The sequence below is a fragment of the Primulina eburnea genome, chromosome 4 (genome assembly GCF_022965805.1).
Source record: "Primulina eburnea isolate SZY01 chromosome 4, ASM2296580v1, whole genome shotgun sequence".
Lineage (NCBI taxonomy): Eukaryota > Viridiplantae > Streptophyta > Magnoliopsida > Lamiales > Gesneriaceae > Primulina > Primulina eburnea.
In genome coordinates, this window is record NC_133104.1 from 38,654,949 (window position 1) to 38,672,744 (window position 17,796).

At 32.1% G+C, this 17,796-nt stretch overlaps 2 pseudogenes; both read left to right on the forward strand.

The window, feature by feature from the left end:
* The first annotated feature begins 7,338 nt into the window (after positions 1-7,338).
* Positions 7,339-12,382, forward strand: LOC140830280 (probable inactive ATP-dependent zinc metalloprotease FTSHI 1, chloroplastic; annotated as a pseudogene).
* Positions 12,383-13,121: 739 nt separating this feature from the next.
* On the forward strand, positions 13,122-16,077 carry LOC140831177 (SUN domain-containing protein 5-like; annotated as a pseudogene).
* Positions 16,078-17,796: the final 1,719 nt, after the last annotated feature.

Genomic DNA, 17,796 nt, shown 5'->3' on the forward strand with positions numbered 1-17,796 from the left:
ATTTTCGGTAAAATATGTAAATACTGCTATAGTTTTGTTGAGGAAAAAACCCTAGTGCTCCGAGTTGGTCAAATTATAACTTTATTTAACTAAGTTGCAATTTTAGTTTTAAGTAATAATAATAACTATACTTAATTTATTTACAAAATTTATAAATTATAACTCTGTATTAATTTTATTATTGGAATTAGTTGTAATATAAATTATAAAATTGAAATTATTATAATATTAATTGTATAATAATAACTATTTTAATACTTATATATTAATACTTATATAATGTATAATATTAATACTTATATATTAATATTAATTGATTAACGTAATTTTTTTATTACTTATATATTAATTGCTTCACGTATTAAATATTAATTGTATAATATTAATACCTATATATTAATTGCATGAAGTAAATTTTTTATTCGAATACTTATAATATTAATTATATAATAATAAGTATACTTAATTTAATTACAAAAAATGTATACGTTTTATAACTATTACTAATGTATTTATTATAACAAATAACTATTACTAGTAAATAAGTATTAACTAATGATTTATTGTTTGTGGCTGAAAATACGGAAAATGTGTTGTATTTGTGGGATAAACATGCCCTACCTAACAATTCAATACTAATGGAATTCCCTTTTTTTTCTTTTTGCTTTGTTAAAAGAAAAAAAAACTTGTCGTTTTCATAACTCACACGATTAATAAATGTCTCCTTTAACAAAATTATACACAATATTAAAATGCAACCGAAAAAAATTTTAATTGTATTAATAAAATATAAATAACATAATTTCAATATATAAAATTATAGAAATTACCTTTTCAAAATGTAGTCGTACGAAATTTGTAATTGAATCAGCGAGCGATTTTAAATATCTGCAATAAATAACAAACATTATCATAAATATTATACAAAAAAATATTCAATATAGAAAGAAAAAAAATTAGACAGAGATTCGACGGAATTCTCCAAAATTCTAATATTCCTCACGATTCTAAAAATTATAACTAACAAAAAATACCACGGAACGAGAAAAAAATAGTTGAGTAGGAAGAATGCCGAATATTTGTGCCGAAGGATCGATGAAAAAATATTTGCGCAGAATGCCTAATACTGAGTAAAGATTGATAAATGAATGTTTACGCCGATGAAAAAATGTCGAACACTGGGTGCAATTTATAGGAAAAGAGGCCACGGATTATACACAGATTGCACACGGAATTGACCGAGTCAGAATCCGTGGAAGAATGTCTCGGATTCTGAATCCGGGACATTCTGTCACAGATTCATTGGATTCCGGGACAATGTGACGGATTCATTCGAATCCGTGACACAATTTCTTTTTTATTTTTTTAAAAAAATGTCTGAATCCGGGACAGTGAGTCCCCGATTGTAATATTTTCATAAACATCCTCATTTTGCTATATTTTTATAATTATTATTTAAATTTATAATATTTAAAAAAAAAACCATTCAAAGTTCCTATGGTTGGCATTTGACATTAAATAATAATAATGACAAAGGCTTTCAAAAGAGAAAATAAATAAATAAAGAAATCAGGAGAGTATAATAATGTAAAATGCCAACCATAGGGTATTGAGTCAAATATATACATGGATAGCATGCCCATAGATTAGGATGTAGTAATAATAATAATAATAATGATAATAATAATAATAATAATAATAATAAAGCCTCTCAAAAGAGAATATATATTTAAATTTTGGATTTTCTATGATTTTTGAAAATTTTGAGATTATATTAAAAGCTGTTAAGATTATTTTTATAAGATATTTAAATATATTTATGGTGTTTTTAATAATTTTTTTTTAAGAAATCATGTTATTTATGCTATATATAATAGTTAACCTATTAGAGTAATATCCATTTTTTTTTAAATCACCCTTCGTTATAATATTTGTATTACTTTAAGTTTTGTGATTGACAAAATAAATAGTATTGAATTGTTTTAAATATATTACCTAAAAGAGGAATATCAATTTCAAAACACTTGATCCAATTAGGCATTTCAAATCGTTTTGGATTTGAAGTTGTTATGTCGAAAAGTCAAACCATTGTATTTATTGATTTCTAGTGGCAAGAAATCGTTTGAAAAAACCGATCGGTCAATGAAGTGCAAATGCTTAAACGTCAAATTCCAACCGCACTATAAACATAGAGTTTGAGCATTTCAAAGAAGATATTGCAAGTCAAGCTGCTTAGACGAAATCTAAAACTAGAAAGAGTGCAAAATATCATATCAACCCCTTAGTAAAAGAAAATTATCTATTTGATCTACGATCTATCAGCTTTTTGAAAAACATATACTTAAAGTTGCAAAAGCTATAAGAACATTAAAGAGCATTTCAGATGAACTTTGAAAAACAAATTCGACCATCAGAGTTTTTCACATATACGTACATAGACCATTCAAAGTGAAGACTACCGAAATTTGAACAATTAATATATTCACAACCGCTGAATTAAAAATCATACAGTCTATATATTTTTCAGATTAATTGAGCATATCTAACCGTTTATATTTCAGAGTGCTCATCCAAAGCACACGCTTATCAGATCACATCAGATCTTCAAGGATTAATCTGTGCTATCTCAAACACATCAAGCCATTACAAAGCTGATCATTGTGTCTTTGTTATTTGTTGTGTTGTCTCGTGAACGGAGTGTTATTAAACATTTAATCTTTTTAAAATGATCACTAAGAGTTTCAGTTTAGGCACTGTGATAAGTCCTAACTGAGATAGGCTGTTACAAAACGTTGTAAAGCTAAAGTTTTTTAGTGTAGATCTTCTTAAGTTGAAAAAGAGATGACATAGAAATTTTATCTCTGAACATCCATAAAAATGTTGTGTCATTTACTTATGTACTTTAATTTTTTGCATATGAGTTTTCACATTGTTTCTTGTTAAACTATCAACAAATTTTTTTTATCACTAGCCAAACCAGGCTGTTCGTACTTACTCTTCTTTAAAGCACTCCAGTAAAACTAGTCGTTCAAGAATAGTTCTTAACAACTTAAAAATTATTAAGAACTATTTAATGTTCAAAGAATTTTTAAAGAGCTTATTCACCCTTCTAAATTCTAATTCGATCCAACCCTTTATATTACATATATATGTAGATTTGATTTTGGGTATATATTATTAATTCTAAGTTTTTTCATCAAATTTTTTTCATATAATGTTTAACTAACTATCACATATATGATAAATACATTCTAATTTATTTATATATTATTTTAGATATAAAAATCATAATTAAATTAATAATATTTTATGACTCGATTGAAATAATAACTGAAAATTAAAACATATTATTTATATGTAACATATAATATTAAATATATAATATTTTATATACATTTATCGCATGTACGAAGTAATGATTCTTTAAAATTGAATAAATATTGAACACTTGAATTAGATGTGTATAAGATTGAGATAATTCTGCGTCAGTAAATTTACAATAATGTGGATTGTTTCGATATGTAATCATAAATAAAATAAAAGTTATATTTGGTATTAAAAATATGTTTAATGGATGTTCAAATTGGTGGAGTAAGTAAATACTTTATCAATGATTAGAAGTTCGATTTTCTTTATCAACATTTTCTCAGCTTGTTACATATATTTTTGTTTTGTAACAGTTTGGAGAATAAAAGCTGAATTTCCTTTTGGTTCACCTCGAAAGCGGCCTTTCTTTTTAAAACAAATTTTAATTTCAAGGAATTTGTGGGTGTGAAAAAATAATTAATTGATCAGTCAAAATTGTTTTATTCACCAATTAAGGATTATGTAGACATTTTTCTCAATCGATGTCACATTCGTCAACTCCTGCATGCATCCAAAGAAAACAAAGGAAGAGAAGAAGCCTGGTTTCAAAGAGTACGTGCTCAAGGAAGTTGCGTCTTCGAACTCAGTGATAATTTTTCCTTTTTTTTTTCAATCCACGTTCGTATGGTTGAAATTTTAATTAAATATACGACCGTACCACATACCAATCAATTAGTATGAGTGGCTCAATCCTAATAAAATAACTAGTACATCGACGCACGTGTTACGTGCTTGTACAATATTTTTTAGAATTTATTTGGTTTATATTTAAATGAAGATCAAAATATATTTATAAAAAATAATGAGTAGCCAGGGACGGATCCATGAATAAGAGTTGGGTGGGCTTGAACTCAATATGATAAATTATATATTATTAAAAAAAAGTACATTATATCGTTCTACGAAGTTGTGCCTTACGGGATTTTAAAACATAAAATTCATCAATAATAGAATTTACATCAATATGTTTAGCTAAATCTCGTTCAACATAGAGTGTCAAACAATCGGCAAGAAAGTCATCCTCCATTTTATTGCGAAGTGCCGTCTTCACATGCTTCATTGCTGAAAAAGCCCGTTCAATAGTGGCAGTAGACACAGATAATGTCAAAACAAGATGAATCAATCTAGTCAACATAACATAAACACTTGACCGTCCACTCTCGGTCAATTGCTGACACAACTCAACAAGTGTAGAAACCTTTAAATTCTGCATCACATCGAGTTTATAAATGTATCAATGCATACTTCAAAACAACAATTTCTTGATCTGTGAAATCTCCAGGATAAAACTTCTTCGCAAGCTTGCAAATATCATCACTGTTAAATGAGTCAAATGAATTTTTAAGATCTAAAACTATACTAAGAGAAAGAAGTTTCACCGATGACTCATTGAACCAAGTATTTAACTCCATCAAAATGAAATTTATTGCTGCATTAAAAACATCAAAGTGGTAATGATGTTCTATTGAATAAACCGTCGCTAATTAAAACCGCCGATCTACTTTTTTTTATTTTTTAATACTTTAGCGACGGTTTTAGAAATAACCGTCGCTAATATTTGCGACGGTGTTTGATAAAACTGTCGCCTATCCACATCGGCGACGGGTTTACTAAAACTGTCGCAAAAGTAGCGACGGTTGTCAAAAAACCGTCGCTAAAATCGTCGCTAAATAAAAAAAATGGGCTGGGCTACAACCCAGTATAGCCCTAGCGTAGATCCGTCTCTGTGAGTAGCTACACTGTAATTTTGATATATAAACTAAAAAAATAAATAGAAAAAAAAGATTAAAAAAATCCAAGTAGGAATTGAACCTACAACCTCATGGCTGACTTTTATAAATTTTTTAACACTTTTATTAATATATATATATATATATATAGTTATTAAAACAAATCTTGACACCAAAAATTAGTTACTCTAAAGGTCTCTTATGATAATTCATTTGTATTAATGCAAACCCAACATATAATTTTGGTTATTAATTAAATTTCGCAGTATCAAAAAAACTTGTATTCATTACTAATACCACCGGTCGGCACGTGCACTTATTGTGTGTGTAAAATAATACATAAATATTATAAAATGTGTGTTGGATTTTATTTTAAAGCATTTAATATAATAAAGTTGTTTTAGAAAATCATTCGGATATAATTGAAATTGGTTGAGAAATATAAGAAAGTTAAAGAATATTTATGCGAATTTTTTTTAAATGAAGGTGTTACATACCTAGCTATATATTTTTCCTTAATATCTAAAATTGTTGGAGCTAAAAAATGTGAAGAAGTTAAGTGATATTTTTTGGATTTTGAAAAAAGAATTTGGGATATTAATCAAACAACTAAAAGTGCGGTGTCACCCAAGCATGAGTTTGATTAATATGTCAAATAAAGAACAATACCAAATAATAATTTGCATAATAATTAAATGAAAAAATCTTGTGTGAGACGATCTCACGAGTCGTATTTTGTGAGAAGAATATCTTATTTGGATCATCCATGAAAAAATATTATTTTTTATGCTAAGAGTATTACTTTTATTGTGAATATCGATAGAGTTGACCCGTCTCACAAGAGACATATTCATAATAAATCTAGCTAAAAGATGTTAGTTTAATTCAATTACAGATATTGAATTTGAAAAGTGTCGCACTTATTCTTTTTTTCTAGAATTGTGAAAAAAATTAATAAGGGTGAATAAAATTTCGATTTAACCGAGCAAACTAAACGGACCGAATTAATTTGAAACTCGACTTTCGTTTTTTTTAAAAAAAAAAAAGATTATCGGTTAAATTGGTTCCATTTCAGTTTGGATTTCAAAAATCAGTTATAGCTATATAGATGTTTATTTTTTTTTAAAAAAATTTGTAAAATTGTTTTGTGCCTAAATTATAAAATTTGTTTGGGCCAAGTCTTAAAGTGATCCAATTTTGACAAAGACTAAGCCCTACAAATGGCATCCTTGTTTTCTCTTTCCAATAATAATTTTTTTTTAATCGTAAAATCCCACATATAAATAATTACTAATTAGACATCAAATCATTCGTTAGAGCCAACCCCAAAAACTTAGGACTCGTGTCCTTAAACACCAAATGATTTTCCCTGTGACGGGAGAGTTCATGGACTACTTGGTTCGCTTTTCTCGAAAAATATTGGACTAGGTGATGCTAACTGGGAGATCAGATCTTCGGATCAAACCTTAGTACGCTGGCTGGGAGGTCGGCACGTCACTTTGGGAGCTCGGATTCGACTCTCGAAATCTGGCAACACGAACAAGAGTGTTAGAAGGGGGCCGGAAGGTTGTTCCGACGTAGCTCCTCCCACACTCAAGTCAGAGAATAGAAAATTGAGAGAGTGATGTGTGTACTGAGATAATGTGAATATATGAATCATATGAACAATGAACGGAACCTGGTATTTATAGGAGAACAATAGAGTCATGTTTTGGTAGATTTAAATTTTCAGAATCTTGCTGAAGATTTGATTATATCTCATAGATTTGGTTTGGATCATGTAAAGATTTGGTAAATTTTGATAGGTTTTACCTTTCGAGACTTGATTCTTGCGGGCTATCCGGTAGTGTCCAAGAGAGGGCTCTCATAAGTGTGAATTCTCCCATCACCTCGGCCCCCTAGGAGCTCGGCTCGGGAGGTCGGCCACCAACTTTCGACAACTGCAGAGACGTCCTCATGGGAGGTCGGCTCGGTTCTCATGGGAGCTCGGTTCGGGAGGTCGGCACATTAAGCTCCAGTCCTGTGTAACTGCCTTTGGGAAGTCGGCTGAGGTGCCCTCCCGGATGACCTCCCGTAACCTTTGCAGTAGACGATCCTCACGGGTTCTCAAACGTTGGGCCTTAACTATCTGGGCTACCGAGAATGGGCCGAGGTGGTCCTCAATCCGGGGGTATCAGACTCCTTGTTCGGGTGGATGAGAACAAAGTTTACACACAGCTCCTATGAAGAAATAGGAGTTTATTTCAAAAAATAAAAAAACACGATATGATGGCAAAAGTGCAACCATGCGAAAATGGACAAAATCGGGTTTTCTCATGCTATCCCGTTCACCCATGGTGCAAGATCACTCCAAATTCTGTTGCATGGTATCAATCTGGCGCTGTTCCGGTTTTCTTAGTTGACATTTACGACTACTTTAAGTTCGATTCCGAGTTCAGTGGGATGCCAAATTTTGATTTCAATGAAATCCGCAGTTTGATCAAGCTCAAGTTGTTTTAGCTGGAAAAAATAATGTATTCGGCTTCATTGGGCACTGCTACAGCTTTAAATAATTTCCCTGCGATGTTCCCATTTCAGAGAACACAAACTAAATTTATATACTCAGACAGACATCGTGAAAGACCGCATTTTTCTAGCAATCCAAGAGTGTTTTCCCGGAGAGCTAGTTCAGATTCGAGTTATGATGCTGAGAAAGGATGATTTCGTAACTAGGGATTTGAAGGAAAACCCTAGCCAAATTGAACCCAAATACTTGATTGGTGATAGATTATAGACATTGAAAGAGAAGGAGAGTCTGAGCAGGGTTGCGAGGATACCGAGGAGTTTAAATTTGAAGGCTTTGGTAGGGCAGAGTGATAAAGAGAGTGGTAAGGCATTGAGTTAGCAAACCCTGAGGGAGAGGTTTATTAGAAGGATTTGTTAAGGAGTGCAAGGGGAAGCTTTATGTTCCGGAACAAGTATTCGGGGCGATTTGTCTGAAGAGGTAGAGTTCGATAAGAACGTAAAAGAATTGCCTGAAATGAGCTATGAAGATTTTCAGAAGTACAATCAGGTTGATAAGGTAAAGTTGGTGACTTATAAGGAGGGTCGTGTTTCATTTGGTAATGGTAAGTATCGGGATTTTGTTGTTGATTTGAAAGAAATTCCAGGGGAAAAAGGTTGCATAGACTTAAATGGTCTGTATTTCAATCACATGAAACATTGTTGGCACTTTCTTATTGATAATCTGTGTATTTTGCTTGACGTCTCTTGAATTGTGATAATAAGATTATGAGACTTGGCGTGAACCAAGTGAAAAATCTTTTGGAGACATACAAGGGACCTCACAATGAAATAGAGAGGTAAATGATGGTATGCATTCTTTTTCTCGTTGTTTTTTTTTGGTATTTGCATTCTGCCATAGATTCATGGAAGTGTGTGAAATGGTATGCTGATTGTGACAGATGTGTGTTGTGATGCCTATGAGAAACCAGCTTAATGTAGCCATTTGAAAATGAGGATCGCCGAATGGAATAATACTTGTTTAAGAAAAGTGTTCAAGTATCTGGCTCAATTTCATTGCTTTTACTCTGAGAAAAGTGCGAGAAAGCATCCGTGCTTTGTTCAGTTGTCCTTGTCCTCCCAAGTCCCAACCGTCCTTGTTTCCAACTATAAGTTTTTTCCTCAAGTAAATCAAATCTAAAACATCATATTCGTGGTATTTTTGGCCAAAATTGTAGGTGGCAATAAGCTTTGACCTTAAGTTGAGTTCTAATATTGCTCATTGACCTTAAGCTTTAGCGTCAACGAGGCTGGATTGTTGGTGTTGAAATTTATGGTAAAATTTTTCATATTACCATATAAGAATTGATGACACACTTACTTTTATGCCTAGTGAATAGCATCTCTTGGGTTTAAATTCAATCATTTGGTTTTACCAATACAAATGAGATACTTCTTTTCCACTTATTATCACTCTAGGATGCCTCATTTATTTAGCTGGTGAGATGGAAATTGTTAACTACCTCAGTAGGAAAAAATAAAAATTATGGGACAAAAGTGATGTCCTCTGTTACTGATCGTAAGGACATTTATGGAGGGAGTTACTTTTTCTTGATAATGTTTGGGTTTTAGGTTATAAATTTGATAGCTGATGATGTATAATGTTATTTTACTGGTCAATAAACCATCGGTGATTTTTATGGATGAAATAGATGCACTGGCTACAAGATATGGACTTTTTAGCAGGCTTCTCGTTCTTTCTTCTGATTATCATTCAAAATTTACTACTAAAGGATTAAAAAGTAGAAATATTTTACTCTGTTTGAGTTGAATATAAACCTAAACCACTGTTCAGGGATTTCCATACTCTGACCACACCTTTCAAGTTTGAATTAAAGAATTTTTGTGATATACATGCTCTGTGTGGTAGTAACTAGTGAGAGGAAAATGTTCTCGAGAAATATATTTGCATGTCTCGCTATTAGCTTCCTTGTTTAATCACGAGGGACGAGGGATATTATCTTGTTTTGATCGCCTTAAAATGTTCATGTATTGTTTTTATTATGTAAACTTCAATTTTTTATGCTGCATTATGTAATTGTTTTAGGCTTACTTGAGTTTGATAATCTTATTTGGCTTTTTCAGTGGATGAAACAATTAATCCATACTCTGTCGGCGTGAACTTTTCTACAACATCGTTGCTATTCATATTTTTCATCAGTTTGCTTTCTTATAGATGTCAAGTCAAGATTTGATTTGGTGTCTGTATAGTGTTTTCCTGTATTTTGTATAGTGAATTTAACATGACTGATTGATTTTGAATTTTGTGGTCTATAGGCAGCAAGGGATATTTTGTGAATCAAAAGACCAGCTATATAATGCTGCAACTCAAGAAAGGGGGACGACTCTGAAGCAGCTCTTGACAGAATTACATGGGTTTGATTCATGTAAAGGTGTTATATTTTTGGGTGCCACTAATCGAATGGATTTACTGGATCCTGCCCTTCTTCGTCCTGGTCGATTTGATGGTAAGGTGTGCTCTTCTGAATTAAAGTAGTGGCGTATCGAAGGTTTTTCAGTTACTTTAATAGTATATCAAATTGTTCGAGCATTATATATCCAATATTAAATGTGATTATGTTTCTACAATGTACATCAGAATTCGCCCACCAAATTCAAAAGGTAGATTGGAAATTTTAAAAGTTCATGCTCGTAAGGTGAAGTTTTCAGACACTGTTGATTTGTCTACTTATGCGAACAACTTGCCAGGTTTGCATTTGAATTTTGTTTTTTTCATATCAGTATGTTGAATAGTTTTTTATTGTTTGAATTATTAGGCATGCTTTCCTTATTGCTGTGCAATATCTGTATTATGTTGATCGGGATGGACAGGTGCAAAGCTAGCTCAACTTCTCCAAGAAGCTGCTCTTGTAGCAGTGCGGAAAGGTCGTGCTGCAATTCTTCAGTCAGATATGGATAATGTTGTTGATCGTCTTACAGTGGGACCGAAGCGTGTCGGAATAGAGCTGAGTCAACGAGGACAATGCCGCAGAGCTATGTCAGAAGTGGGGACTGCTTTGACTTCTCATCTGCTTAGGCGTGTCGAGAATCCAAAAGTTGAGTGTTGTGATCGTGTATCAATTCATCCTTGTGGACGGGTTTGTTCTTTGAATTTTTTTTTTGTGGGATGCATTTTTTCCTTGCTACATGTTTAATGCATTAACAATAGCCTTTTCCTCATTTTTATATCGATGGTAAAATTCTATATGCAGACACTGTCTCAAGTTGTGTTTCATCGTCTAGATGGTGAGTTTTATATGTTTGAGCGCAGACTTCAATTACTACACCGTCTTCAGGTGTGAACTTTGAATTTTGACTCATTCACCAAAGCTTTTCTCTCAATCAAATATAAAATTGGGATATAAAATGGTTTAAAGATGTTTTTATATAAAGGTATTACTTGGAAGCAGAGCGGTCGAAGAGGTTATTTTTGGGCGATCCTTCGAAAGCATCAGTCTCTTATCTTGCCGACGGCATCTTGGCTTGCCCGCAAGATCATTACAGTGTAGGTCTTCTATCTGTCTGCATTTGGTTTGCTATATGTTACTTCTTATGTTGTCATTAACGTTATCTGTTTGTTATCAAGATGCGATATGGAGAACCCGAAGGTCATGCATGGAGAACCTTCTCCGTGGAGAAAGAAGATTAAATTTGTTGGCCCCCGACTCGACTTTGAGGGTTCCCTTTATGATGATTATGATTTGATTGAGCCACCTTTTAACTTCAAATTAGACGACGATGTTGCAAAAAGGATGGAAGTCGATGCGTAATATGTATGGAAATGCGGTTGCTTTGCTAAAACGCCACAATGTTGCTCTGCTTAGACTGTCAAGGTATGCAGTGAATTTTCAGATCAAGTATACCCTCTTCCCGTTTCTCTTTTGAATGCCTGGCAGGGAAATGAGCATAGGCTGAGTGTTCTTTTGTATTCCTCCATGAGTCGAAATTCGTCACTAAATGCTTGAATGGTTTTAAAAAATTGTGTCGAGGTGGAGGGACCCCTTTCTGTTTGCTTTATAATTGCTAGAAAGAAAATGTTGAAGCTCTTTCAAACTGGGGGTCTATTTGAGCTTCGCTCGAAAGAAAATTCATGAGTGGAATTCCTATCGAGTTACTTGAGCTCGAGTTTGAGGAGTTTGATTCTGACACCGATCAAGCTCAGACTCCTGTAGCTCTATTGGTACTCATTTTAAACGAAATCCAGCCGTTTCTTTATACTGCAGGTTCTTCTTAATCAGTAAGAGATTAATGGGGACGAAATCGATTTTATCCTCGATAACTATCCCGCAGAGACACCCCCAAGTCTGTGGTATCGAAGGAGAGAAATCCAGGGAGCCTTCCGTTCTTTGAAGAGAAGCACATAACAATGAATTGGAGTATACCATGTTAACTTCATGATTTACCTCCAAGATTAGCAGAAAATCATGAGACGATTACTGTTCGAATTGGATTCATGCAAGTTCAGGCTTGGAAAGACTCTGTTTACCTGTATTATGAGGTGTGATCAGAGGGTTTCTATGTCTCGAGCTCATTGCCCTTGGGTCGTGATTTCTACAGAGCAAGAATTCAGCATCCCTGGTGGTGGTTGATCATGTAGCCTAGTGAAATTTGTCTAGGTTAGTTTTAAGGTTATTTTTTTTTTTTTGTATATTACACAGCTGAGCATATAAGCCAACTTAAAAATTATGACACTATACTATCTCTAACATTGTTTTCCTCTCTACAAATTTGACAAGAGGGAGTGATGCAGCTAAGCCTTGGGAAAGGATTTTCTTGGTCACAGTTATTGTTTATTTTGCGACTCAAATTATAAATACAAATATTATATGATAACGCATACTATAATTTACCTATCTTTCAACTAATATATAATACATTTCACTTTTTTTTAGAGTCGTGAAGCGCACAACACCGAATCCAAACCGTTCGAAAATGATTATCAAAATTATAATTATTTATAATGATCTAAGACTGCGAACTGTGGCTTGATCTTTGACAAGAATTTAATGGACAAATTTAGTAGTTTACTTAATTAGATGTCACGGTGAATTATTAAGAATTGAGCTGACGCACCTGATGGACCGAATCTTAGGAAAATTAAGCAATTATTTAATGACAAAAACTTATGTGAGACGGTCTCACTGGTCGTATTTTGTGAGATGAATCTCTTATTTGGATCATACATGAAAAAATTTTATTTTTTGAGTGAGTCTCATGAGAGACCATCTCACGGATCCTAATATGTAAGACGGGTCAACTTACCGATATTCACAATAAAAAGTAATACTTTCAGCATAAAAAGTAATATTTTTTCATAGATGACATAAATAAGAGATCCGTCTCACAAATATGACCCGTGAGACCGTCTCACATAAGCTTTTGATTTATTTTTTATGTTAAGAGTATTATTTTTTATTGTGAATTAATCCGTATAAAGATTCGTGAATCTTTATTTAATTAATTACACACACCAACACGCAAAAACACACAGTGGTGCAAAAAGCTGAAGCAAACAAAAATAATAGTCACAATTCGAGACGACACATGCCTTGAATTTTTCATCCCTCTTCTACCTGCAATATCAGCTGAGAAATTATTTCAACCTATTGCATGAAAAACCCGTGGAATTGGAAAGGAAAAACGATGAGAGATGAAGAAATCTCGCTACGGTGAGCCAACAAAAACGAATCCCAAGTTTCGGGAAGACTGCGTGAAAAAAGTTCATATTTCGAAGAAAATTAGGAGAAACTATTGTCGGATATCTGTTACTCTGTTCTTTACGTTGTGGTGTTCTGCTGCTATCTTGTTTCATGCTAAATTTGGTCTCACCTATGGAAACGAAGGTGATATTTTGTTTTTTTGATTTTTTTGTTTTATTTCTTGTGTATTTTTTTGCCTGCATTTTGATACCCCCTTTCTTGTATTGTTTCTTGGTATACGCCCTCTTCCTTTCATGAATATTTTGCATTTGTGGGCTCTGGAAATTATGTATAGTCACTGTTCATCTTGGAATCCCATTTCGTGTATTTAGTAGGCATGTTTGTTTCATATCTTGGTAGTCTTAAGTCTTTTTTATTGGACTCAACTAAGGTTTAGATACTTTTTAAGGTATTTTTTGTGTTAATTTTGCGAAGTCACCTGGCTTTAGTTTCAAGTTTACATTTACTCATATCAAAAGTAGAAATAACATAGTAGATGCTGTTGTTTGAATGAATTTCCATGATGAAGCTAATCATTGTGAGTCCAAGAATTTGAATTTGTAAAAGATAGCTCACAACTCTTTCGAAGAATGTCATTGAATTAATAGTTAACAGTTTATACTATTCGGTGTTTTAGAACTTGATATGTACACATGACTCGAACTAGTTTCGCCATATGGTTCCAACAATAATCATGTTTCGTTTTGTTGAATGAAAAATTTGCAGGAGATGTCAATGCATATAATGAGAGCATAAATAATTATAGTGTTAATTATGGAAAGTTATCCGACAATATGGTTTCTGTTGTAGAATATGGTAATGAGAACCAGGCAGATGAAGTTGTGATGAAGTTGAATGTGTCTATGATTAGTAATGATCCAGCTTCATTTGATGGTTATTCCAAACCTGAAGGGTCCTTCCAAGGTATAAGTCGATTAGAGGAATTAGCGTCAGTTGTTTTAGATTATAATTCATTAATGTGTCAAGTAGAACCTCAAGAAGATGAGGAGCGGGCCACACATGAACAGCCGCAGAACTGGAAAACTCAGTTAACTTATCCTAACCTTGATGAGTTTAAAAACATTACAAGGCGAAAAAAAAGTGGGAGTCCACCACACCAGCTAGTAAACATCACCCACAGGCTCGAGCCTGATGGGACAGCATATAATTATGCCTCCGAGTCGAAGGGTGCAAAAGTGATTGCTCATAACAAGGAGGCGAAGGGAGCTAGCAATGTATTGGGGAAGGATCATGATAAGTATCTGAGGAACCCTTGTTCTGTGGATGGAAAATTCTTTATCATTGAGCTTGCCGATGAAACACTGGTGGATGCTGTCAAAATCGCAAATTTCGAGCATTACTCTTCTAATTTTAAAGAATTTGAGTTATCAGGGAGCTTGGTATATCCGACCAATTCATGGTATACTTTGGGGACATTTGTAGCGTCCAATGTAAAGCATACTCAATGCTTTAAGGTACCTGTTCCAAAGTGGGCTAGATATTTGAAAGTGGATTTACTTGGTCATTATGGGTCAGAGTTTTACTGCACACTTAGTGTTGTAGAGGTGTATGGTGTTGATGCAATAGAACAGATGCTTGAGGATCTTATTGTTACTTCGGAGGAGTCTTCTACGAATAGACTAATGAAGCCTAATACAACAGTGATGCATTTGAAACCACTGGAACAAGGTTCTAACAATCTTGAAGTAGATAGTGTGGCTCATACTGTGGTTGAGGCTGTTAGAAAGGAGGTAGAAACTATACACGAGGGGGAAAAGATCAACGTGGATGTACTCAAGAAACAGACGACCTTGGGTAGCATTTCGGATCCCAAGGTGAAAACTCGGCAGCATCAAAATAACAAATTACATGCCGATGCTGTCCTTAAGGTATTGTTGCAAAAGGTTAGATTGCTGGAGTTGAACTTATCTTTGCTTGAGGAGTACATAAAAGAGTAAAACAAAGGACAAAGAGATGTTTTGCCCACGCTTGACCAAGAGCTATCAAAGTTTTCTGTTCTTGTTGAAAAAAGAAAATTGGAGATAAACGATCTTTTGCAATGGAAGGAAAAAATGGTATTTACTCGTAATTTTTAGAACAATCACGAACTTGGTGCGCGTTCAGTTTTTTCACTTGCTTTTCTTTTGCTTAGGAACAAGGGATTGTTGATCTTGAGTCCTGGAGAACTGCTGTCTCGAACCGAATGGATCACTTGGCTGCAGAAAATAGCATGCTTAGGTCAGTAATAGAATTTGTTGGTACCGGGTTGAGTGGTCTAATGTAATTTATAATTACCGTAACTCTTCGCAAATAGTTCCTTTCTATGGGCTCAAACTCTTCATCGTGTAAATTTGTTCTGCAGATTAAAGGTCGCCAAAGTGTCAGATGATCAAGCGAGTCTGGAAAAGAAAGAGCTTGCCATGCTTACAGTGAGCTTTTGCTTTGCATGCAGTTGCGATAATCAAGTTGATTTTGGACGGGATCCTGAAATTCTTCAGCACGCCAATGCCTGCTCGTTCGGGTTTTCAGTCTAGAGGATGGACTTTGATTCTCATCAGCTGTAGTTTGACAATGCTCATCCCATTGATTTATAGTTAGTTTTGTGCATTTAAGTGGGTCTATTGCGGTGAAGAATGTGACCAAGTAGCCCTCTCATGATATATATAGTGAAAATTGGCTTCTCGTCAAAATATTCAACTCCAAACTCTTTCGTTGTATCCGCATCAAGCATTGCCTGCCTTCTTGGATTTTAGTTACCATTTGACCAGACGAAATATCTCTATATCTATATCTATATAAATATATGAATGTGAATTGTGAATTTACATACATATCCTTACCTTCATTTAATAATAATCATTAATACATAATTACTTTTTCATATTCTTTTAATAATAATCATTAATATATTTTTATTTTAAATTAAAAATTAATTACTTTATTATTAAATTGACATCAAATTCACAAAAAATCACTATCATAATTACTTATTTATTTTTTTTGTTTTTTCATCTATTTAATAATAATCATTAATATATATATTTTTCTTTTTCATATATTCTTTTAATAATAATCATTAATACATTTTTATTTTAAATTTAAAATTAAATTAATACATATTTTTTTTCATATATTCTTTTAATAATAATCATTAATACATTTTTATTTTAAATTTAAAATTAATTACTTTAATATTTACATTGACAACAAATTCACAGAAAATCACTATCATAAATACATATTTATTTTTTTTGTTTTTTCATATGATAATCATTAATATATATATTTTTAAATTTAAAATTATTTACTTTAATATTTACATTGATATCAAATTCACAGAAAATCACTATCATAAATTTATAAATTTAAATAAATTGTTAGTATTACAAACATTAAGGTAATAATGGGAAGACGAATAGAGATGAGTGTGATTGAATAAAATTAAATTATTAATAAATATTAAGGTAATATAAAACATTTTTTCTCATTTAGAATGTAGATGTATTTAGATTACTTATGTATCAACAAAAATACGTTATTGAGAGAAAATGTTTGTATGTAACTGATTTCATTGCAAACATTTAAGTTATTTAATCAATTTTCAATATATGATGCTAAATACATATTACTAAATAATATATTATTTATTAATCTATTAAATATATGACTTTTATTTGTGAGCTTACTATTATATTATTTTTTAATTTTACAATTTGTCATGTTAATGGTGCTATTTAAGTCATTTTTTATTTTAGTTTAATAAGATCATTAATAGTGTATTTAACTCAATCAAATTAATTATTATTTTAATTTACTTTTAAATTTAATTTTAATTACTTAAATTTATACATTGCCATCAAATAATAATAGGACGACAAAGGGAGATGAATCGGATTGAATAAAAATAAATTATTAATAAATATTTGGTCAATTTTTTTATAAATGCTGCTAAATAAATATTACTAAATAATATGCTCCATTTGATCATTTTGTGTTCTTGCAATGAGAGGAGTTTTTTTACCCTAGCGTTAACATGTTTGATTATTTTATGTCATTTGTATTGATCATGTAATTGTTTTTACATTGTTTATGTGATTTATTTGTTTGCACAAAGAAAAGAGAAAATAAAATCAAATATCCAACAAAAATGGTTATTTTTCAATTTTTTATTGTTGAGATATTTTGTTAATTTTTAAACACATAATGCATGTTTTCTGTTTAATTTGTTTAGATTACTTAGTTTGAAGTGACTTAGAAAATATTAAAAAAATTGAAATATTTCTTTGTTTTTACCTTATGTCTCAGAATATCAAGAGATAATATTTTTTTATTTATTGGGACAAATGTATTTTCAAACTTCTGTCTATAAATCAATATTTAAATTTTTTATGACATTATTATATTATCTAATCAATTTGTTTTAGTTAGATTGATAGAAGGCATTTTAATTTGAGTTTTTA